Source organism: Scyliorhinus canicula, chromosome 16 (genome assembly GCF_902713615.1).
Source record: "Scyliorhinus canicula chromosome 16, sScyCan1.1, whole genome shotgun sequence".
NCBI classification, from domain to species: Eukaryota; Metazoa; Chordata; class Chondrichthyes; order Carcharhiniformes; family Scyliorhinidae; genus Scyliorhinus; species Scyliorhinus canicula.
Window position 1 is genome coordinate 91,296,378 of NC_052161.1, and position 23,224 is coordinate 91,319,601.

Sequence of the window (23,224 nt, forward strand, 5' to 3'; positions counted from 1 at the left end):
GAAGTTTGGTATGCTGCACCCGGCGTGTTGTAGTTTACATACAAATGTAGGGGAGCTCCACTTTGGGATGCCAGAGGAGGTAATGGAGTTTGTCAGAGACAGTGAACTGACAGGAGAATGAGGACATTGAACTCTGGAGGAGATGTTCCTGTTCTGAACTTTTGTGGTTTGTCTGAATCACTTTTGCACTGCATTCGGGCAGCACGGTAGCATTGTGGATAGCACAATCGCTTCACAGCTCCAGGGTCCCAGGTTCGATTCCGGCTTGGGTCACTGTCTGTGTGGAGTCTGCACATCCTCCCCGTGTGTGCGTGGGTTTCCTCCGGGTGCTCCGGTTTCCTCCCACAGTCCAAAGATGTGCAGGTTAGGTGGATTGGCCATGATAAATTGCCCTTAGTGTCCAAAATTGCCCTGAGTGTTGGGTGGGGTTACTGGGTTGTGGGGATATGGTGGAGGTGTTAACCTTGGGTAGGGTGCTCTTTCCAGGAGCCAGTGCAGACTCGATGGGCCGAATGGCCTCCTTCTGCACTTTAAATTCTATGTTCTATGTTCTATGGTTGAATGGCAGAGCAGAGCCGATGGGCCAAGTGGCATAATTCTGCTCCTATGTCTCATGGTCTTATGAACATTTAAATTCTCCATCACCGACGAACAGTGGCAGCCATTGTACCATCTACATATGGGATATGGTGGAGATGTTGACCTTGGATAGGGTGCTCTTTCCAAGAGCCGGTGCAGACTCGATGGGCCGAATGGTCTCCTTCTGCACTGTAAATTCTATGATAATTTGGGCCGTTGATTGTTTTGTTCTGGGTTTGTGTTTTTTTCTTGATGGGCGATGGTGGGTTGCTCTTTTCTGGATGATTGGTGAGGGTTGTTAAGTTTGCACTGAGAGGTTGGTTGAGTGCGGGGAGGGGAATCAGTGAGGGGTAGGATGCTAGGCGCCACGGGCGGGGGCTAGCACGCTAGCTGGGTGGGCTAGTTCACGGAAGCACAGTGGGGAGTGAGCAGATGGTTAGTGTGTTGATGGAGATTGGGGTTGCTATTCTGTGGTGGAGGGGGAGGGGGGAGACTGCTGACAGGGGAGGTTTTTATTTTAAAGGTGACATGGGGAGGGTCGATGACAGTGGTAGCCCGAGGGCGGGCCTGAGGAGGTGCGGGAGGCGGCTGAAGGCTGGCACAGGAGGTGTTATGGTTGATCGACGGGGGGGGGGGGGGGGGGGGGGGGGGGGGGGGGGCAGGATGTGCTCCGACCAGGCTGATCGTATGGAATATGAGAGTGTTGAATGGGCCAGTCAAGAGGGCCTGCATGTTCGCGCATTTAAAAAGCTTAAAGGCGGACCTGGCAATGATACAGAAGATACACCCGAGGGTGGTGGATCAGACTAGGCTGAGCATAGGGCCGGTATTCCATTTGGGGCTAGATTCCAAAACAAGGGGGGGTGTCGATTTTGATCAACAAGCAGGTGGCGTTTGAAGTGGGAAGTATAGTGGCGGACTCGGGGGGTAGACATGTTATGGTGAGTGGGACGTTGGCGGGGATGCCGGTGGTACTGGTGAACATTTATGCTCCGAACTGGGATGATGTAGACTTTATGAGGCACTGGGGAAGATCCCTGATCTGCACTCGCATCGGCTGATTGACTTCTTTAATATGGATAAGACATTGCTGGTGGAGGTGGTCGACGTTGAGTACTCGTCGATTGTGGAATCTGATCATGTCCTGCACTGGGTGGACGGGTTAGTAAGGGCAGGCGGGGGGGGGGGGGGGGGGGGGGGGGGCAGCTCTCGCAATGGAGGTTAGATGTGATGCTGTCAGCAGAGGAAGGGGTATGTGAACGGGTGAGAGAGGCCATTCGGAGGTATGTGGAGATAAACGATACGGGGGAGGTTGCGTCAGCTACGGTAATGGGAGGCGTTGAAGGCAGTGGTAAGAGGGGAGTTTATTTCGATACGAGCACACAGGGAGAAGGCGGAGCGGGGGGAGATGGATAGGTTAGTGGAAGAGATTCTCCAGGTGGACAGGAGGTATTCGGAAGCCCCTGAGGCAGGCCTGTTGAAGGAGCGGCAGAAGCTGCAAATGGAGTTTGAGTTGCTACCGACGGGGAAGGCGGCGGGGTAGCTGAGAAGGGCAAGAGGGGCGGTGTACAAATATGGGGAGAAGGCTGGCATGAGAGAAAGCGGGAGGTGGCGAGGGAGATTGGGAAAGTAAAGGACAAAGGGGGGAATACAGTCTTGGACGCGGTGGGGCTGAACGGAGTGTTCAGGGACTTTTATAGCAGGTTATACAAGTCAGAACCCCCAGCTGAGACAGTGAGGCGGGTTTTTAGAGGGATTGGAGTTTCCGAGGGTGGAAGAAGAATTGTTGGAGGACCTTGGGGCTCCAATTGGGCTGGTTGTAGTGATGGAGGGGTTGGAGGCGATGCAGCCAGGCAAGGCCCCAGGGACGGACGGGTACCCAGTTGAGTTTTATAAAAGGTTCTCGGGTGTGCTCTGGCCCCTGTTGGTTAGGGCTTTTAATGAGGCCAGGGGAGCGAGGGATGCTCCCCCCTGGCTATGTCACAGGCCTCGATTTTGCTCATCCTGAAGCGGGAAAAGGAAGAACAAAGAACAAAGAAAAGGAGAGCACAGGAACAGGCCCTTCGCACCTCCAAGCCTGCGCAGACCATGCTGCCCGCCTAAACTAAAATCTTCTACACTTCCGGGGTCCATATCCCTCTATTCCCATCCTCTTCATGTATTTATCAAGATGCCCCTTAAACATCACTATCGTCCCTACTTCCATTACGTCCTCCGGCAGCGAGCTCCAGGCACCCACTACCCTCTGTGTAAAAAATGTGCCTCGTACCTCTCCTCCAAACCTTGCCCCTGGCACCTTAAACCTATGCTCCCTAGTAATTGACCCCTCTATCCTGGGGAAAAGTCTCTGACTATCCATTTTGCCTATGCCCCTCACAATTTTGTAAACCTCTGTCAGGTCGCCCCTCAACCTCCTTCGTTTCAGTGAGAACAAGCCAAGTTTATTCAACCTCTCCTCATAGCCAATGCCCTCCATACCAGGCAAAATCCTGGTAAATCTCTTCTGCACCCTCTCTAAAGCCTCCACATCCTTCTAGTAGCGTGGCGACCAGAATTGAACGCTATACTCCAAGTGTGGCCTAACTAAGGTTCTAAAGACCCGGATCAATGCAGCTCATACAGGTGAATCTCCCTGTTGAATGTAGATGCCAAGTTATTGGCCAAGATCTTGGCCTCGAGAATAGATAATTGTGTGCCGGGGTTATAGGAAGGACCAGATGGGGTATGTGAAGGGGAGGCATTTGGCAGCGAATATTAGATGGCTGTTAAATGTGATAATGATGCCCTCTGAGGTATGAGAGGTGGAGGTGATGGTTGCCATGGACGCGGAAAAGGCCTTTGATCGGGTGGAGAGGGAATACTTATGGGAGGTCCTGGGGCGGTTTGGATTTGGGAAGGGTTTTGTGGACTGGGCCCAGGCACCCATGGCAGGGATGTCCAATCTTCCCACTGCTGTTTGCTTTGGCTATAGAGCCTCTGGCGATGGCGTTGTGAGCATTGAAGGACTGGCAAGGGATTGAACGAGGTGGGGTGGAGCACAGTATCTTGCGAAAGGCGGATGACCTGCTTTTGTATATTTCTGACCCGCTGGGGGGATTGGAGGGATTATGGGGATCCTAAAGGAATTCGGCCGGTGTTCGGGGTATAAATTGAATATGGATAAAAGTGAGTTCTTTCCGATTCAAGCAAGGGGACAGGAGAGGAGATTGGGGGATGCAGTTCGAGGTGGTGGGAAGGAACTTTCGGTATTTGGGCATTCAGGTGGCGTGGGAGTGGGAGCAGCTGCACAAGTTGAACCTCATTCGGTTGGTGGAATAGATGAGGGGGACTTCAGAAAGTGGGATATGCTCCCGTTGTCACTGGCGGGGTGGGTAGAGACGGTGAAGATGATGGTTCTCCCGAGGTTTTATATTTCAGAGCCTCCCTATTTTTATCCTCAAAGCGTTCTTTGAGAGGGTGAATGCGGTGATTTCTGGGTTTGTGTGGGCGGGTAAAACCCCGCGGGTAAAGAAGGTGTTGCTGGAGCGATGTCGGGCTGGGGCAGGGGGCGGGGGGGGGGGGGATGAATGAGCAGGTTCTTTGAGGGGCTGGTGAACAGGTGTGGGAGGTGTGCAGGAGGGTCCGCAAATCATGTCCACATGTTTTGGGCATGTCCGAGGCTTAGGGGATTTTGGCAGGGATTTTCTGATATCATGTCAAAGGTATTGAAGGTATGGGTGGTTCCGAGTCCAAAGGTGGCGATTTTTGGTGTGTCGGAAGACCTGGGAGTCCAGGGGGCGAGAGAGGCTGATGTTTTGGCCTTTGTTTCCCTGGTTGCCCGGAGAAGGATCTTATTGGCGTGGAGGGACTCGGAACCCCCAAAATCAGGGGTATGGGTTAGTGACATTGCCGGGTTTCTCAGGCTTGAGAAGATCAAGTTCGCCCTGAGAGGATCAATGTTAGGGTTCACCCGGAGGAGGCAGCCATTTATCGACGAGGGAAAATTGAGCTGTCAGCAGAGGGCTGTGGTGTAAAAACCATACAGTGGTGTAAAAGGAAAGAGGGAGGCATGGGAGGTTGGATGATGTGGGAAATAGTAGGAAAGGTGGATTGGGGAATTGTGTATGTAAGCCATGTTGGCTGGGTTTGGTTGTTGGTGTTATTCACTTTGTTATTTTTCCTCTTGAAAATTGGCAAAATTATATATGCCTTAATAAAAATATTTTAAAAATATCTTGGGGATGAATTTGACCAAGAGTTTATTTAGTGAGACGCTGGCCAGAATGATCTGTTTGAGAGACTTTGGGCGGGATCTCCGGTCTCCGACGGTGAAATCGCGTTGGGCGATCGGTCAGAGAATCCCCGTTTCTTTCACGATGCTCCGCCCCCTCCAAAGCAGCATACTCGAGGAGTACGCCACATGCCATATCAAAAGCCTCAGGACGTTACCTGGGGCCCTCCCCCCCGATGCTCCGCCGCCTCCAAAACGGCGTACTACATGCCGTATCAACGGTCTCAGGACGTTACCTGAGGCCCTGACCAGCCGAGTTCCCGATGGCGTGGGTCTCTCGTGCTATTTTTTGTTGGGAACTCGGCGTGGCGGCTGCGGACTCATCCAGTGCCCCCACAGTCGGGGGAGAGCCGATCCGCGGGTAGGGGCGACTTTGGCAGGAGCTGGGGGCACCGTTGAGGGGTCGTCCGGGGGTAGTGAGCCTGGCGAAAGGAGTGGAACTATTTGGCAGGCAAGGTCCATGTTACACGGCGCGGACGCTGCAGGCCGCTGCCGTGCGCCTGCGCGGCCACGGACCCAGCAATTTTTCGGCCATATCGGCAGCTAGAGCCGGGTGCTCTACGCTTCCTGCCTGCTGGCCTCCCACCAAACGGAGGATCGGTGGCCGTTATGCGCCGATTTTTCGGTCGTAGCCTGAAAATCGGAGAATCCAGCCCTTGATGTTCTCCTTCCGGAGATGAACAAATGAAAAATGAAAATCGCTTATTGTCACAAGTAGGCTTCAAATGAAGTTACTGTGAAAAGCCCCTAGTCACAACATTCCGGCGCCTGTTTGGGGAGGCTGGTACGGGAATTGAACCGTGCTACTGGCCTGCCTTGGTCTGCTTTAAAAGCCAGCTATTTAGCCCAGTGTGCTAAACCAGCCCCTCTATTACAGAGACCCCCACCAGAAACCCCTATAGATCCCCCCAGAGACCTCCCATTACAGAGACCCTCACCAGGGACCTCTCATTACAGAGACCCCACCTGAGACCCCTGTTAGATAGACCTCCCTCCCAGAATCACCCATTACCGAGATTCCCACCAGAGACCCCCATTACATTAACCCCAACATAGAACCCCACCAGAAAACCTGGGGCGAAATTCTCCGACCCCCAGCAGGGTCGGAGAATCGCCTGGGGGCGCCTAAAATCCCGCCCCCGCCGTGGCAGAGATTCTCCGCCACCCGGGAAGTGGCGGGGGCAGGAATCCCGCCACTCCGATCGGAGAGGCCCCTGCAGTGATTCTCCGGCCCGGATGGGCCGAAGTCCCGCTGCTGGGAGGCCTCTCCCGTCGCCGAGGTTTAAACCACCTCTGGAACGGTGGGCTCAGCGGCGCAAGCAGGCCCCCGGGGTCCTGGGGGGGCGGGGGGCGATCGAACCCCGGGGGGTGCTCCCACGGTGGCCTGGCCCGTGATCGGGACCCCCCGCTCAGACTGCGGGCCAGTGCCCTGGCTGCACTATGTTCTTCCATGTCCGCCACGGCCTCCACCATGGCGGAGGTGGAAGAGAACCCCATATCACGCATGCGCCGGCAGTGACGTCAGCGGCCAGTTGCCGCTGACGTCACTGCCGGCGCATGCGCGGACTGGCGAAAGCCTTTCGGCCAGCCCCGCTGCCGGGGGCGCCGGTTTTTTGCGCCGGTCTTCTGGTCGCAACCGCTCCGGCGCGGGGCTGGCCCCCAAAGGTGGGGAGAATTCCCCACCTTTGGGGAGGTGCGACCCCTGAGTGCTTGGCGCCACTCCCCTACTCCGGGACCCTCCGTCACGCCGGGTAGGGGAGAATGCCGCCCCCTATTACAGAGACACCCACCTTTAACAATCTATCTAGATCAAAATCCCAACATGTGACTCCCCCCACCACCGATTTCCTTGAACTTCCACCATATTCCCACTCACCCACCCAATCCCTTGGGTCTGAAGACCAGGCCAATGGAGCTGGGGATTAGTGAGTTGAGTGGATGGGAGAGAGAGAGATTGAGAGGCAGACACACAGGCTTCATTATGCAACACGTTTACTGTGAGAATTAATCTGTGATCGGAGCCTCCATCATTCAATCTCCAGGAGTTTGTATCCAGCAGTGGCTGAGTTGGATGGTCCACCTGTACAGAAGATAAAAGAGCTGGGTATATAAACAGTGAAGCTGATCGGAGGACAATTCACAGAGTCTGGGCTGAAGGGGCCTGTGTAACAGGCTCAAGAGGGACTGAATAAGCTTCTGTCTGTTACTGTGTAACAGGCTGGAAAAGGGCTGAGTGGGCCTCTTCATGTTCCTGTTGTCAGGCTCAAGAGGGGCGAAATGGTCCCCCTCCTGTTCCTATGTAATAGACTCCAGAAGGGCTGAATGAGCCTCCGCCTGTTCCTGTCTAACAGATTTGAGAGGGGCTGAATGGGTCTCCTCCTGATCCGATCTATCAGGTTTGTGAGGGGCTGAATGGCCTCCTCCTGTTTCTGTGTAACAAGCTCAAGAGAGGCTGAATGAATCTCCTCTTGTTTCTGAGTGACAGGCTCAAGATGGGATGAATGTGGGTGAGAGAGAGAGAGTGAGGTTGCCGGAGGGAGGGAGTGAAGGAGGAAGTGTGGCTGAGAGGCAGAGAAAGAAAGCAGAAGAGAAAGTCTTGGAGAGGAGTAGAACAAGGAAGATGGAGTGAGAACAGGAGTAAATCACTTGATACTGACCGGGGTTTTATTTGTAAATTGATTTACACGGTCTCCGAACAGCTCAATCACCATATTCATCCCAGTCATCTGTAAGATAAACAGAGAGAGGAAATGTGGATCATTGATCATGGAATTTACAGTGCAGAAAGAGGCCATTCAGCCCATTGAGTTTACACCGGCCCCTGAAAGAGCACCATACATAAGCCAACACCTCCACCCGATATCCGTAACCCAGCAATCTCACCTAGCTTTTGGGCTCTATGGGACAATTTAGCGTGACCAATCCACCGAACCTGCCCATCTTTGGACTGTGGGAGGAAACCGGAGCACCCGGAGGAAACCCACGCAGACACGGGGCGAACGTGCAGACTCCGCATAGTGACCCAAGCCGAGAATCGAACCTGGGTCCCTGGTGCAGTGAAGCAACAGTGCTAACCACTGTGTTACTGGAGAGGAGAGAGAGAGGTGAATAAACACCCACAATAAACACCCTGAATAATTGCCCATGAATAAACACCCAGGAATAAACACTCAGAATAAATACCTAGAAAAAACACAAAGAAATAAGCTGCCAGAATAAATACCGAGATTAAGCACCCAGGAATAAACACCCAGGAATAAACCCACAGAATAAATCCCCAGATTAAATACCCAGGTTGAACACCCAGAATAACTTCTAGAATAAAACCACCCCAGAATAAACACCCAGCATAAACACCCAGATTTCACACCCAGAATAAACCTCCAGGAATTAAACCCCCAAAATAAACACCCACAATAACCACCCAGACTAAATACCCAGAATGAACATCAAGAATAAACACCCTGAATAAATCTGCAGAATAAACAAACAGGAATAAACAACCATAATAAACACCCAGAATAAGCACCCAGGAATAAATACGCTGAATAAACACCCAGAATAAACACCCAGGAAAGAAACATCAAGAACATACACCCAGAATAAACACCCAGGAATAAATAACCAGCATAAACACAGAGGAATAAACAACGAGAATAAATAGCAAAAGTAAACACCCAGGAACAAAACACCTGGAATAAACCCTAGGAATAAACCCCCAGAATAAACACCCAGGAATAAACACCCAGAATAAACACCCAGGAATGAACATCCAGGAATGGACACCCAGGAATGAACACCCAAGAATAAACACCCAAGAATAAACACCCAGGAAGAAACATCCAGGAAAGAAACATCAAGAACATACAGCCAGAATAAACACCCAGGAAGAAATACTCAGGAATAAACACCCATAATAAACACCCAGGAATAAACACCCAGAATAAACACCCAGACTAACCCCAGGAATAAAACCCAGGTAAAAACACCCAGGAATAACCAATCAGAATAGACACCCAGAAATAAACGCCCAGGAATCAACATTGAGAATAAATACCCAGAATAAACATGCAGGAATAAACACCCAGGAATAAACACCCAGGAATAAATACAGAGAATAAACACCCAGGAATAAATACAGAGTATAAACACCCAGGAATAAGGTGATATCTGACCTGAGCCAGTCACAGAGGGTAGTGGCTGATGTGGCACAGTCCCAGATGGTGGTGGCACAGTTACTGACTAAAGTGGCACAGTCCCAGAGGGAGATGACACAGTCACTGTCTGATGTGGCACAGTCAAAGAACAAAGAACAATACAGCACAGGAACAGGCCCTTTGGCCCTCCAAGCCTGCGCGGATCACGTCCTATCTAGACCAACCTCCTGTATCCTATATCCAGTCTGTTCATGTGCCTATCCAGATAAGTCTTAAAGGTCGTTAACGTATCTTCTTCAATCACCTCACTTGTCAGTGCATTCCAGGCCACCACCACCCTCTATGTAAAAACGTCCCCCCACATCTCCATTGAAACTTTCCCCCCTCACCTTGTACCTGTGCCTCCTTGTAATTGTCATTTCCACCCTGGGAAAAACCGTCCAACTGTTCACCCTATCTATAACCCTAATAATTTTACATTAGGAATAAACACCCAGAAGCAGATGGCACAGTCACCTTCTGATGTGGCACAGACACAGAGGGTGGTGGCACAGTCACTGGGTGATGTGGTAAAATCCCAGAGGAAGGTGGTCCACTCCCTGTGCTCCATGGCCGTGAGCATTGAGACCCTGGCCGAGATGGCAGCCGGCCTCCAGGACTGGCAGTGCCAGCTGGTAGGGGAGCTTCAGGCGTTAGCTCCAGTCGCACACCCATCCTAAGGAATAATCCGGGGGCCTTCGGGCACCCCTGGGGAGGAGGAGGTGATGGGGCCCATGCCGGTGAATCCCGCGGGGATGTGCCGGGACACCACAACACTTTGGACTCCGTCCCCCTCCTGTCCCTGGTGCATCTGATGGGAAGCGAGCAGAGCAGGGTGGCACCATGCCAGCTGGGACACCCGAGCAGCAGCTGGGCCAATCCAGGCCCGGTCTCCCTAGAAGACACCGCCAACAGGTCGCAGGGCAGGCCGCCTCCGCTCCTGATGTACCGCTGGAGATCCACTTAGATGTAGCGTTAAGGCCCCTAAGGCCAGAAAGGTAGACACCAATTATGTTGGCATGAGTGCAGCAAACAGTGATAGGGGCTCGGGCACAAACCTGTGCAAAAATCTTCACCTTTTCACAATTAAAACCCGTTCACAACATTTCAACCTGTCTCAGTGCTCTGGCAGGAGGGTCTGAGGGATGGGCTGGGCTGGGGTCAATGGGCAGATGTATGGACCTTGGAGGTGGGCTTTGGCAAGGGAGTCCAGTTCAGCCAGTGCTCACTGCCCCGGTGCTCCACAGCTATCTCTCCCCACTCCATAACCCCTCATCCCCCCTCCACCATCCCCAGCTCCATGTTCTGTGGGACCGTGTGATGAAATGGCCGGCTCGCATGCAGGGATCACCCAGGTGGATGGTGGAAAGTGCCACCGTGGGCAGGGGTCAGGAATTGTTAACCAACGCAGTGTACCAGAGCCCATTGCAGAGCGGGTCATCATCCTCCACCCCATGGACCAGTTCTGCTGCTACTGCCCACCCGGGGCTGGCACCCCATAAAGAGGCAGGTAGGAATCACGGAGGGGTGTGCAAGGGGGGTGTGCCGGCACAGGCAGAGTTGTCATGGGAGGGGTTGGTCAGCTGAGGTTGGTGGGGAACGGGATGTCCACGCTGCTGGTCATTCGCCCTAGTTGGTGAACCTGGAGGTGATCAGAGCATCCCATGCTCACCAGTCCAGGCACAAACGTTGTGCGGCCTCCTGTCCCTGCCCGGGCCCCATGTCTTGCCCATCCATGCCCTGTCTCATATCCTCGCCCCTCTGCTGCACAATGTTGTGGAGGATGCAGCAGGCCACCATGATGTGGGAGACCTTCCTAGCGTTATACCTGCAGAGCTGTCCAGACATCTGAACCGCATTTTCAGGATGCCGAAGCACTGCTCGATCACACCTCTGCTCGTGGCATGGGTGTCATTGTGTCAGGTCTCCGCATTAGTCTGTGGCCTCTGGATAGGCGTCATCAGCCCACGACCACAATGGATAACACCTGCCACCCAGGAGCCAACCTCTCAGCCGTGGGTGCGCCTCGAAGATGTCAGGAATCGTCATGTGTGCCAGGATGAAGGCATCATGCACACTGCCCGGGTATCGGGCACGGACGTGCGTGATGTGCATCTCATGGTCACACAACAGCTGCACGTTCATCGAGTGGAACCCCTTCCAGTTTGTGAACACTGGCCTGTCATGGGACGGTGCTCGAAGGGCAACATGCGTCCTGTCAATCACCTTCTGGATCGGCTGCATCTCGCCGATGATGGTGAACTCTGTTGCCCAGTCATCCTGGTAGGCTCGGCCACATTGAAACTGATATGTTGTGCCTATAGGACTTCCGTGACACGCATCTGTGCGATATGCAACTGTGCAATGAGGTCTGCGAGATCCAAGGCAGGGCCCAACTCAGCAGCTGGAAGGACCATGTGGCATAAATGTTCAGTGCAGCCATCACCTTGACGGCCACCGGAAGCGGGTGTCCTCCCCGATATCCCCGTGGTGCCAGGCGCAACATAATCCAGCAGATATGTTGCACTGTCCCCTGCTCAGCTGGAGTCTTTGACAGCATGCCCAGTTCGGTATGTCCTCAAATGACATGCACTGCTGGTACACATGATGATTGATCCGGTGCCTCCTTCCCACCTCCTTCTCAGCCTGTTGGGCGGCCGACTCTCCACCCTCAGGCTGCTTCCTGTTCCTCTGGGCAGGCTCCGCTGCTGCAGGGTCCTCAGAGCAGCTCCAGCTCTTACAGCCTCCCCCAGGGCTGTGGTGACCAGGATGAAGGCCGCCATTCCTGGTTGGATTCCGATAACCATTGCCTGCAGGAGGTGAAAGGCACCCATACGGTTGGTGCCACTCTGCAACCACGGGCCACGGAGGGCGGTCATTGGGGTTTGCAGCAAGATCGCGGTTCTGCATGTCCTACCTCGTCTCACTCCATCATCAACCATGGTGCCTGTTTCCGATTTTTAAAACGACAAGTGAAACTTGGCATCGGTAATTCCTCCTGGCGGAGGTCTAGAGAATACCGGAACAGGCCTGCTAATGATGAGTGTCGGGGGGAAGAAATACTCAAGAGTCCGTCTGCGACCGCGTGGTGTTGGTAAAACTTTGTTTATTCGAAAAATGGCTGTGTGCACAACAGGGGAACAGAAGCTGTGAATCTGTTCTGCAATTTAAAGGGATTTTCATGCATATATTTCAAGTTTGCTCACAGTTACAGATAAGCATTGACATCATCGATTAATTTCACACAATACAATCTAATCTGTAGAGATGCCTTGATAAGGTGTTAATGGGTTTGTGTTCCCTGCTCTGGGTCGAACAATGGATCTCTTGCAGACAAGATGGGGCCACAGTCTTCTCATGACTATAATGTCCTGTAAAATGATTAAATTATCCTGAGTGCACGTTTAAGGTTTCTGGCTGGTTCAACAATTTGCATACCGTTATTCCACGCCCCATGTGCTGCTTTTAACCCATGACATATTTTATGAAGATATATATTATTTTTTCGCGAACAATTGTTGACGGTATTTACTGTCTGTGTGGAGTAAGAACATAAGAACTAGGAGCAGGAGTAGGCCATCTGGCCCCTCGAGCCTGCTCCGCCATTCAGTGAGATCATGGTTGATCTTTTGTGGACTCAGCTCCACTTTCCGGCCCGAACACCATAACCCTTAATCCCTTTATTCTTCAAAAAACTATCTATCTTTACCTTAAAAACATGTAATGAAGGAGCCTCAACTGCATCACTGGGCAAGGAATTCCATAGATTCACAACCCTTTGGGTGAAGAAGTTCCTCCTAAACTCAGTCCTAAATCTACTTCCCCTTATTTTGAGGCTATGTCCCCTGCTTTCACCCGCCAGTGGAAACAACCTGCCTGCATCTATCCTATCTATTCCCTTCATAATTTTAAATGTTTCTATAAGATCCCCCCTCATCCTTCTAAATTCCAATGAGTACAGTCCCAGTCTACTCAACCTCTCCTCATAATCCAACCCCTTCAGCTCTGGGATTAACCTAGTGAATCTCCTCTGCATACCCTCCAGCGCCAGTACGTCCTTTCTCAACTAAGGAGACCAAAACTGAACACAATACTCCAGGTGTGGCCTCACTAACACCTTATACAATTTCAACATAACCTCCCTAGTCTTAAACTCTATCCCTCTAGCAATGAAGGACAAAATTCCATTTGCCTTCTTAATCACCTGTTGCACCTGTAAACCAACCTTCTGTGACTTATGCACTAGCACACCCAAGTCTCTCTGCACAGCGGCATGCTTTAATATTTTATCGTTTAAATAATAATCCCGTTTGCTGTTATTCCTACCAAAATGGCTAACCTCACATTTGTCAACATTGTATTCCATCTGCCAGACCCTATCCCATTCACTTAACCTATCCAAATCCCTCTGCAGACTTCCAGTATCCTCTGCACTTTTCGCTTTACCACTCATCTTAGTGTCATCTGCAAACTTGGACATATTGCCCTTGGTCCCCAACTCCAAATCATCCTATGTAAATTATGAACAATTTGTGGGCCCAACATTGAATCCCTGAGGGACACCACTAGCTACTGATTGCCAACCAGAGAAACACCCCTTAATCCCCACTCTTTGCTTTCTATTAATTAACCAATCCTCTATCCATGCTACTACTTTACCCTTAATGCCATGCATCTTTATCTTATGCAGCAACCTTTCGTGTGGCACCTTGTCAAAGGCTTTCTGGAAATCCAGAAATACCACATCCATCGGCTCCCCGTTATCTACTGCACTGGTAATGTCCTCAAAGAATTCCACTAAATTAGTTAGGCATGACCTGCCCTTTACGAACCCATGCTGCGTCTGCCCAATGGGACAATTTCTATCCAGATGCCTCGCTATTTCTTCCTTGATGATAGATTCCAGCATCTTCCCTACTACCGAAGTTAAGCTCACTGGCCTATAATTTCCTGCTTTCTGCCTACCTCCTTTTCTAAACAGTGGCGTCACGTTTGCTAATTCCCAATCCACCGGGACCACCCCAGAGTCTAGTGAATTTCGGTAAATTATCACTAGTGCATCTGCAATTTCCTTAGCCATCTCTTTTAGCACTCTGGGATGCATTCCATCAGGGCCAGGAGACTTGTCTACCTTTAGCCCCATTAGCTTGCCCATCACTACCTCCTTAGTGATAACAATCCTCTCAAGGTCCTCACCTGTCATAGCCTCATTTCTATCAGTCGCTGGCATGTTATTTGTCTTCCACTGTGAAGACCGGCCCAAAAAACCTGTTCAGTTCCTCAGCCATTTCCTCATTTCCCATTATTAAAACTCCCTTCTCTAAAGGACCAATATTTACCTTAGCCACTTTTTTTGTTTTATAAATTTGTAAAAACTTTAACTGTCTGTTTTTATATTCTGAGCAAGTTTACTCTCATACTCTATCTTACTCTTCTTTATAGCTTTTTTAGTAGCTTTCTGTTGCCCCCTAAAGATTTCCCAGTCCTCTAATCTCCCAGCAATCTTTGCCACTTTATATACTTTTTCTTTCAATTTGATACTCTCCCTTATTTCCTTAGATATCCACGGTCGATTTTCCCTCTTTCTACCGTCCTTCCTTTTTGTTGGTATAAACCTTTGCTGAGCACTGTGAAAAATCGCTTGGAAGGTTCTCCACTGTTCCTCAACTGTTCCACCATAAAGTCTTAGCTCCCAGTCTACCTTAGCTAGTTCTTCTCTCATCCCCTTGTAATCTCCTTTGTTTAAACACAAAACACTAGTATTTGATTTTACTTTCTCACCCTCCATCTGTATTTTAAATTCCACCATATTGTGATCGCTCCTTCCGAGAGGATCCCTAACTATGAGATCATGAATCAATCCTGTCTCATTACACAGGACAAGATCTAGGACCGCTTGTTCCCTCGTAGGTTCCATTACATACTGTTCTAGGAAACTATCGCGGATACATTCTATAAACTCCTCCTCAAGGTTGCCTTGAACGACCTGGTTAAACCAATCGACATGTAGATCCCCCATGAAAACTACTGTACCATTTCTACATGCATCAGTTATTTCTTTGTTTATTGCCTGCCCCACCATAACGTTACTATTTGGTGGCCGATAGACTACTCCTATCAGTGACTTTTTCGCCTTACTATTCCTGATTTCCACCCAAATGGATTCAACCTTATCCTCCATAGCACCGATGTCATCCCTTACTATTGCCCGGATGTCATCCTTAAATAACAGAGCAACATCACTCCCTTACCATCCACTCTGTCCTTCCGAATAATTTGATACCCTCGGATATTTAACTCCCAGTCGTGACTATCCTTTAACCATGTTTCAGTAATGGCCACTAAATCATAGTCATTTACGATGATTTGTGCCATCAACTCATTTACTTTATTCCGAATACTAAACGCATAGACCGCCGTTGTGGAGGCACCGTAGCATGGCATTCTGTTGGGCGCCCGGCACCGGCCACGTTTTTCGACTCATGCGTAATTCTCTGCCGAATCACTTTTCCTGATTCCAGCATCGGCCAATGGAGAATAAACACCCAGAATAAACATTCAGGAATAAACACCTATGAATAAATACCCAGAATAAACACCCAGGAATAATCATCCAGAATAAATACCGTTAAGAAACACCCAGAATAAACACCCATAAGAAACACCCAGATTAAACACCCAGAATAAACACCCAGAATAAACACCCAGAATAAACACCTAGGAATAAACACCCAGATTAAACACCCAGAATATAGACCCAGGATATATACCCAGGAATAAATGCCCAGGACTAAACACCACACCCAGAATAAACCCTCAGGAATAAACACCCAGAGTAAAGGCCCAGAATAATCACCCTGATTATACACCCGGGAATAAACAGCCAGAATCAACACCCAGAATAAACACCCCAGAAAAAACACCCATAATAAACACCCTGGAAAAAACACCCAGAATAAACACCACGAATAAACACCCAAATAAACACCCAGAATAAAGACCCAGAATGAACACGCAGTAGAAATACCCAGAATAAACACTCAGCAAAAACACGCAGAATAAATACCCAGAATAAACCCCCAGAATAAACTCCAAGAACATTCAGAATAAACACCCAGAATTAACACCCAGAAAAAACGCCCAGAATAAACGCCCGGAATAAACACCCAGGAGAAACACCCAGGAGAAACACCCAGGAGAAACACCCAGAAGAATTACTCAGAATGAACACCCAGAAGAAACACGCAAAACAGACATTGAGAATAAACACAGAGAATAAACACCCAGAATAAACTTCCAGAATAAACGCCCAGAACAAACACTCAGAACAAACACCCAGAACAAACACCCAAAACAAACACCTAGAAGAAACACTCAGAAGAAACACTCAGAAGAAACACTCAGAAGAAACACCCAGAATAAACCCCCAGAATAAGCACCCAGAATAAGCACCCAAAATAAACACCGAGAAGAAACACCCAGAATAAAATCAGAATTAACACCCAGAATAAACACCCAGAATAAGCACCAATAATAAACACCCAGAACAGACAATCCGAATATACACTCAGAATAAACACCCAGAAGAAACATCCAGAATAAACACCCAGAATAAGCACCCACAATAAACACCCAGAAGAAACACCCAGAAGAGAAACCCAGAATAAACACCCAGAATAAACACCCAGAATAAATGACCTGAACATGTGCTCAGGAATAAACACCATCGACTAAACACCAGAATGAACACCCAGAAGGAACACCCAGAATAAATACACAAGAAAAAACAACCAGAATAAACTCCCAGTATAATCACCCTGAATATATACCCAGGAATAAACACCCAGAATAAATGCCCTGAATAAACACCCAGAAGAGAAACCCAAAATAAAACAACCAGAATAAACACCCATAAGAAAAACCCAGATTAAACACCCAGAATAAACACCCAGGAATAAACACCCATGAATAAACACCTAGAATAAACAACCAGAATATACACCCAGGAACATACACCCAGGACTAACTACCAGAATGAAACCCAGAATCAACACCCAGAATACATACACAGGACAAAACACCCAGAATCAACACCCAGAATAAATACCACCATGAAATACCCTAAATAAAACACCCAGAATAAACACCCAGAACAAACACCCCAAAGAGAAACCAAGAATAAACAACCAAAATAAACACCCAGGAGAAACACGCAGAAGAGAAACCCAGAATAAGCACCCAGAATAGACACTCAGAATATACACTCAGAATAAACACCCAGAATAAACACCCAGAAGAAACCTCCAGAATAAACACTCAGAAGAGAAACCCAGAATAAACACCCAGAATGAACACCCAAAAGAAACACCCAGAATGAACACCCAAAATAAACACCCAGAATAAACCCCAGGAATAAACACCCAGAATACACCCCCAGGAATAAACACCCAGAATAAACATCCAGAATATACACTCAGGAATAAATGCCCAGGACTAAACACCAGAATGAACATCCAGAAGAAACACCCAGAATAAACCCACCGGAATAAATACCCACGAATAAACACCCAGAATAAACAACCAGTATATATGCCCAGGAACATACACCCAGGACTAACTACCAGAATGAAACCCAGAATAAACCCCCAGAATAAATACACAGGACAAAACAGCCAGAATCAACACCCAGAATAAATACCCCGAAAAAATACCCCAAATAAAACACCCAGAATAAACACCAAGAATAAATACCCAGAAGAAACACACAAAATAAACACCCAGAATTAACACGTAGAATAAACACCCAGAAGAGAACCCCAGAATAAACACCCAGAATAAATACCCACAATAAACACCCAGAAATGAACGCCCAGAATAAAATACCTGATTATACGCCCAGGATTAATGCCCAGGCTAAACACCAGAATGAACACCCAGAAGAAACACCCAGAATAAACCCCCAGGAATAAACACCCAGAATAAACATCCAGAATATGCACTCAGGAATACACGCCCAGGACTAAACACCAGAAGAAACACCGAGAAGAAACTCCCAGGAATAAATACCCATGAATAAACACCCAGAATAAACAACCAGAATATATGCCCAGGAATATACACCCAGGACTAACTACCAGAATGAAACCCAGAATAAACCCCCAGAATAAATAACCAGGACAAAACACCCAGAATCAACACCCAGAATAAATACCCCAAATAAAACACCCAGAGTAAACACCGAGAATAATCACCCAGAATAAACACCCAGAAGAAACACACAAAATAAACACCCAGAATTATCTCGCAGAATAAACACCCAGAAGAAACAACCAGAATAATCAGCCAGGAGAAACACCCCGAACAGCCAGAATAAACACCCAGAAGTAACAGCCAGAATAAACACCCAGAATAAACATCCAGAAGAGAAACCAAGAATAGACACCCAGAAGAGAATCCAAGAATAAACACCCAGAATAAACACCTAGTAGAAACACGAATAAGCACCCAGAAGAAAAACCCAGAAGAGACACCCAGATTAAAGACCCAAAATAAACACCCAGAAGAGAAACTGGGCGCGATTCTCTGCTCCCACGCCGGGTGGGAGAATCGCAGGAGGGCCGCTCTGGCACCCTCCGCGATTCTCCCACCCCTCCCCCAAAATGGCATGTCGTATTTTGGGACACGCCGCTCAGAGAATCGCAGGCCGCCGTTCTTCACGCCGTAACGACGGTCGTTAAGGCCGCGACGCCGTGATTCCCGGGGTCCCGCTCCTAGCCCCGATGGGGGGTGGGGGGGGGGGGGGAGAATCGTGTCCCGGGAACGGACGTGAAGGCTGCCGTGAAACCGGCCGTGTTTCACTGCAGCCTTTACGAGTCTCCGCATTTGCGGAGAATCTCGCCCTTCTCCCGATGGGAGAATTGCGCCCACAGAGAACAAACACAGAGAATAAGCACCCAGAATAAACACCCAGAACAGACACTCAGAATAAACACCAAGAAGAAACACGCTAAATAAACACCCAGAATTAACACGCAGAATAAACACCCAGAAGAAACAGCCAGAATAATCAGCCAGGAGAAACACCCAGAAGAAACACCCAGGAGAAACACCCAGAATAAACAACCAGAATATGTGATCAGGAATAAACACCCAGGGCTAAATAACAGAATGAACACCCAGATGAAACACCCAGAACAAACCCCCAGGTATAAACACCCAGGAATAAACACCCAGAATAAACATCAAAAATAAACAACCAGAATGTACGCCCAGCAATATACACCAGAAGTAACACCAGAATTAACACCCAGAATAAACCCCAGAATAAATATCCAGTAAAAAACACCCAGAATAAACGTCCAAAATAATGACCCAGAATCAACGCCCAGAATAAACAACCAGGATTAAACAACCAGAGTAAACACCCAGAATAAACACCCAGAATAAACAACCAGAATAAACAACCAGAATAAGCACCTTAATAAATACCAGTAATAAATACCCAGGAGAGGGCATTCGCCGAGGTGGAGGTCAGCACCGGGTGAGCACATGAGCCTCCGCTGAGTTTCGGTTCCCTATGGCACTTGAGGCACGACCCCCACATCACCCCCCCCACCATCCCAATGCATGATCCAATCATGCCTCGTGTCTTGTAACTTGCAGGATCACCTGGCAACGAGGCAGGCTCTTCTGGTGACCCCGAGCCTGACTCCACCCCAAGCGGATAGCAGCGAAGACGAGGCAATTGACAGCGACAAGAGCCTCCATACCGTAGCCCAAGATACCCCGAGCACCAGTCCAGGGATGACATGGACTTCCCATCGCAACTGTCTCCAACATTCTCCACCATCCCAGAGACACTCTCATCAGTTGGGTACATTAATGAATAGACTCCTGGGCAGTGGTTAGCACTGGGACTATGGTGCTGAGGACCCAGGTTTGAATCCAAGCCCTGGGTCACTGTCCATGTGGAGTTTGCACATTCTCCCTGTGTCTGCGTGGGTTTCACCCCCACAACCTAAAGATGTGCAGGTTAGGTGGATTGGCCATGCTAAATTGTCCTTTAATTGTAAAAAAAATAATTGGGTACTCTAAATTTATATTATAAAAAAGAATAGGCTCCTGGGGCAATATCTGGTGTGCACCACACATGTGCTGTGGTACAGCAGGCGGAGGTAGGAACCTCCGAGGGGGAGGACAGTCGGAGGCCGGCCCGATCCCAGGAACTAGCCGCCGTCTGGACGGGTTTCAGTCTTCCAGAAAAGGCGGTCCTATCGATAATGGAGATGCAAACACAGAGTTAGGGACTACATGAGGGTTTGTCAGCCACCATCCAGCGTCAACAGGTACAGTTGGAGGAGTCCAACCGCGTGCAGGGGTGGTGACAACCAATCGAGCCACCCAGGCCAACACCGCACGTGGAGGCCTTGGAGGCGAAGGTATCGGTCATGGGTCAGGATGCCCAGGGCCTGGGGAACTCGTTGCGGGCGGTGGCCAATGCACAGGACCGGGCTGCCCTGTCACAGGTAGCCATGTACCAGAACCACCAGGACCCAGTCACAGCGGGTCATTGCCGAGGGCGTCGGTAGCATTGCCCAGGCGCTAGCTGACCTGAGCCAGTCACAGGGAGGTGGCACAGTCACTGACTGATGTGGCACAGTCCCAGAGGGAGGTGGCCCACTCTCTGTGCTTCATGGCCGTGAGCATTCAGATTCTGGTAAAGACAGGAGCGGGCCTCCAGGACTACGCTGCCATGTGGCGGGAGAGCCTTAGGGATTTGCTCCGATTGCATCCCTGTCCTAAGGAGTAGCTCTGGGGCCATAGGGCACTCCAAGGGAGGAGGAGGCGATGGGGCCCACAGCGTTGGTGCCGGAACACTGCAGTGCCTTGGACTCTCCCCCACCCACCCTCAAAGACAAAACAGCACATGAATGGGTCCTTCGGCCTTCCAAGCCTGCACTGGTCATGATACCACCCTTGGCCAAAACCCTCAGCACTTCCTAATGCCATATCCTTCTATACCCATCCTATTCATGTACTTGTCAAGATGCCTTTTGAATGCCGTTAATGTATGTGCTTCCACAACCTTCCCTTGCGATGCATTCCAGGAACTCACCACCCTCTGCGTAAAAAACCTGCCTCGCAATCTCCTCTAAACCTTGCCCCACAGACCTCAAATATATCCACCCTGGGAAGGAGTGCCTGCCCATCCACTCTATCCATGCCCCTTATAACTGTAGACCTCTATCAGGTCACCCCTCAACCTCCGTTGTTCCAATAAAAACAGTTCAAGACTATTCAGTCTCTCCGCATAGCTAACATCCTCCAGACCAGGCAACATCCTGGTAAACCTCCTCTGCACCCTTTCCAAAGCCTCAACATCCTTCTGGTAGTGTGGCGATCAGAATTATGCGCAATATTCCAAGTACGGTCTTACCAAGGTTCTGTACAACTGTAGCATGACTTGCCAGTTTTTATACTCTATGCTCCGCCCAATGAAGGCAAGCATTCTGTATGATTTCTTGACTACCGTGTCCAATTGTGTTGCCACTTTTAAAGATCTGTGGACCGGCATGCCCAGATCTCTCTGACTTTCTATACTCGTAAGAGTTTTGCCATTTATGGTATATTTCCCTGTATACCAAAATACATGACCTCATATTTGTCTGAATGAAACTCCATTTTGCCATTTCTTTGCCCAAGTCTCCAACCTATCTATATCCTGCTGCATCCTCTGACAATCCGCAACACTACTATTCCCCCAACCATGGTGTCATCCGCAAACTTACTGATCAGACCAGCTACATATTCCTCCAAATCATTATGTACACTACAAACAACGGAGGCCCCAGTGCAGATCCCTGTGGAACACCGCTTGTCACAACCTGACATTCAGAAAAACACCCTTCTACTGCTACCCTTGTGACCGAGCCAGTTTTATATCCATCTTACCACCTCACCTCTGATCCTGTGTGACTTCACCTTTTGTACCAGTCTGCTGTAATGCATCTGGTCAAAGGCATTACTGACGTCCATGTAAACAACATCCACCACCCTCCCTTCATCAATCATCTTTGTCACCTCCTCAAAAAACGCGGTCAAGTTATTGAGGCACGAGCTCTCCTTCACAAAACCATGCTTTCTATTGCTAATCAGTCCATTTGTTTCCAAATGGGTATAAACCTGTCACTGAGAATTCTCTCCAATAATTTACCTACTACTGACATGAGGCTCACCGGCCTACAGTTTCCAGGATTATCCCTGCTACCTTTTTTAAACAGCGGTACCACATTAGCTATTCTCCAGTCCTCTGGGATCTCACCTGTAGCCAATGAGAATACAAAGATGTCAGTTAAGGCCCAGCAATTTCCTCCCTTGTTTCCTTCGGTATTCTGGGGTAAATCCCATTTGGCCAAGGAGACTTATCTACCTTAATGTCTTTTAAAAGACCCAATACCTCCTCCATTTTGATGCCTCCTGTCCCTAGTGCATCTGATGGGCAGCGGGCAGCAAAGGGTGGTCCACGGCACCTGGGACACACAAGCGACTGCTGGGCCAATCCAGGCCCAGTTGCTCCAGAGGACGGCCGCCAAAGGGGACACATGTCACAGGGCGGGAATACGGAATGTCTGGGAATCCATTTAGGTGTAGCGTTGGGCTCGTAAGGCCAGAAAGTCAGATACCAGTTAAGTTGGCACAGGTGCAGCACGCAGTATAGCTAGAGGGATAGGACACATACCTGTACAAAAATGTTCACCGTTTCACAGTAGACATCTGTTCACAATGTTGCAATCAGCCTCGATGCTCTGTCAGAAGGGTGTGAGGGATGGGCTGGAGTGGCCTGGGTGCAGAGAACGAGGCACGTGGATCGGGGCAAATGGGCAAACGTTTGGGGTGGGCTTGGGCTAGGGATCCCAGATCAGCGAACACTCACTGCCCCGGTATTCCGCCCCACATATGCCCCCCCAAGGATTCGGTGGGACATTGTGATGAAATGGCCAGCTCGCATGCAGGGATCACCCAGGTGGACAGTGGCAAGTGCTACCTCGGGCAGGAGTCAGACGTTGTCAACGGAGCACCAGAGCTCATCGCAGAGTAGGTCATCATCATCCTCCATCCCAAGACCAGATCCGCTGTTATTGCCAACCCAGGGCCCAAACCCTAGTTAGGCAGGTAGGAA

General features: G+C 49.6%; 1 protein-coding gene across 3 annotated transcripts in view; it reads right to left on the reverse strand.

The window, feature by feature from the left end:
* Positions 1-6,824: 6,824 nt before the first annotated feature.
* LOC119979763 (alpha-2-macroglobulin-like) overlaps positions 6,825-23,224 on the reverse strand; it is a 412,459-nt gene continuing 396,059 nt past the window's right edge. For all 3 annotated transcript variants that reach the window (XM_038822394.1, XM_038822396.1, XM_038822395.1), the window contains 2 exons: positions 7,507-7,575; positions 6,825-6,929 (listed from right to left, as the gene is read on the reverse strand). The gene's annotated coding sequence lies outside the window, so the exon portion shown is untranslated. The remainder of the gene's footprint in view (positions 6,930-7,506; positions 7,576-23,224) is intronic.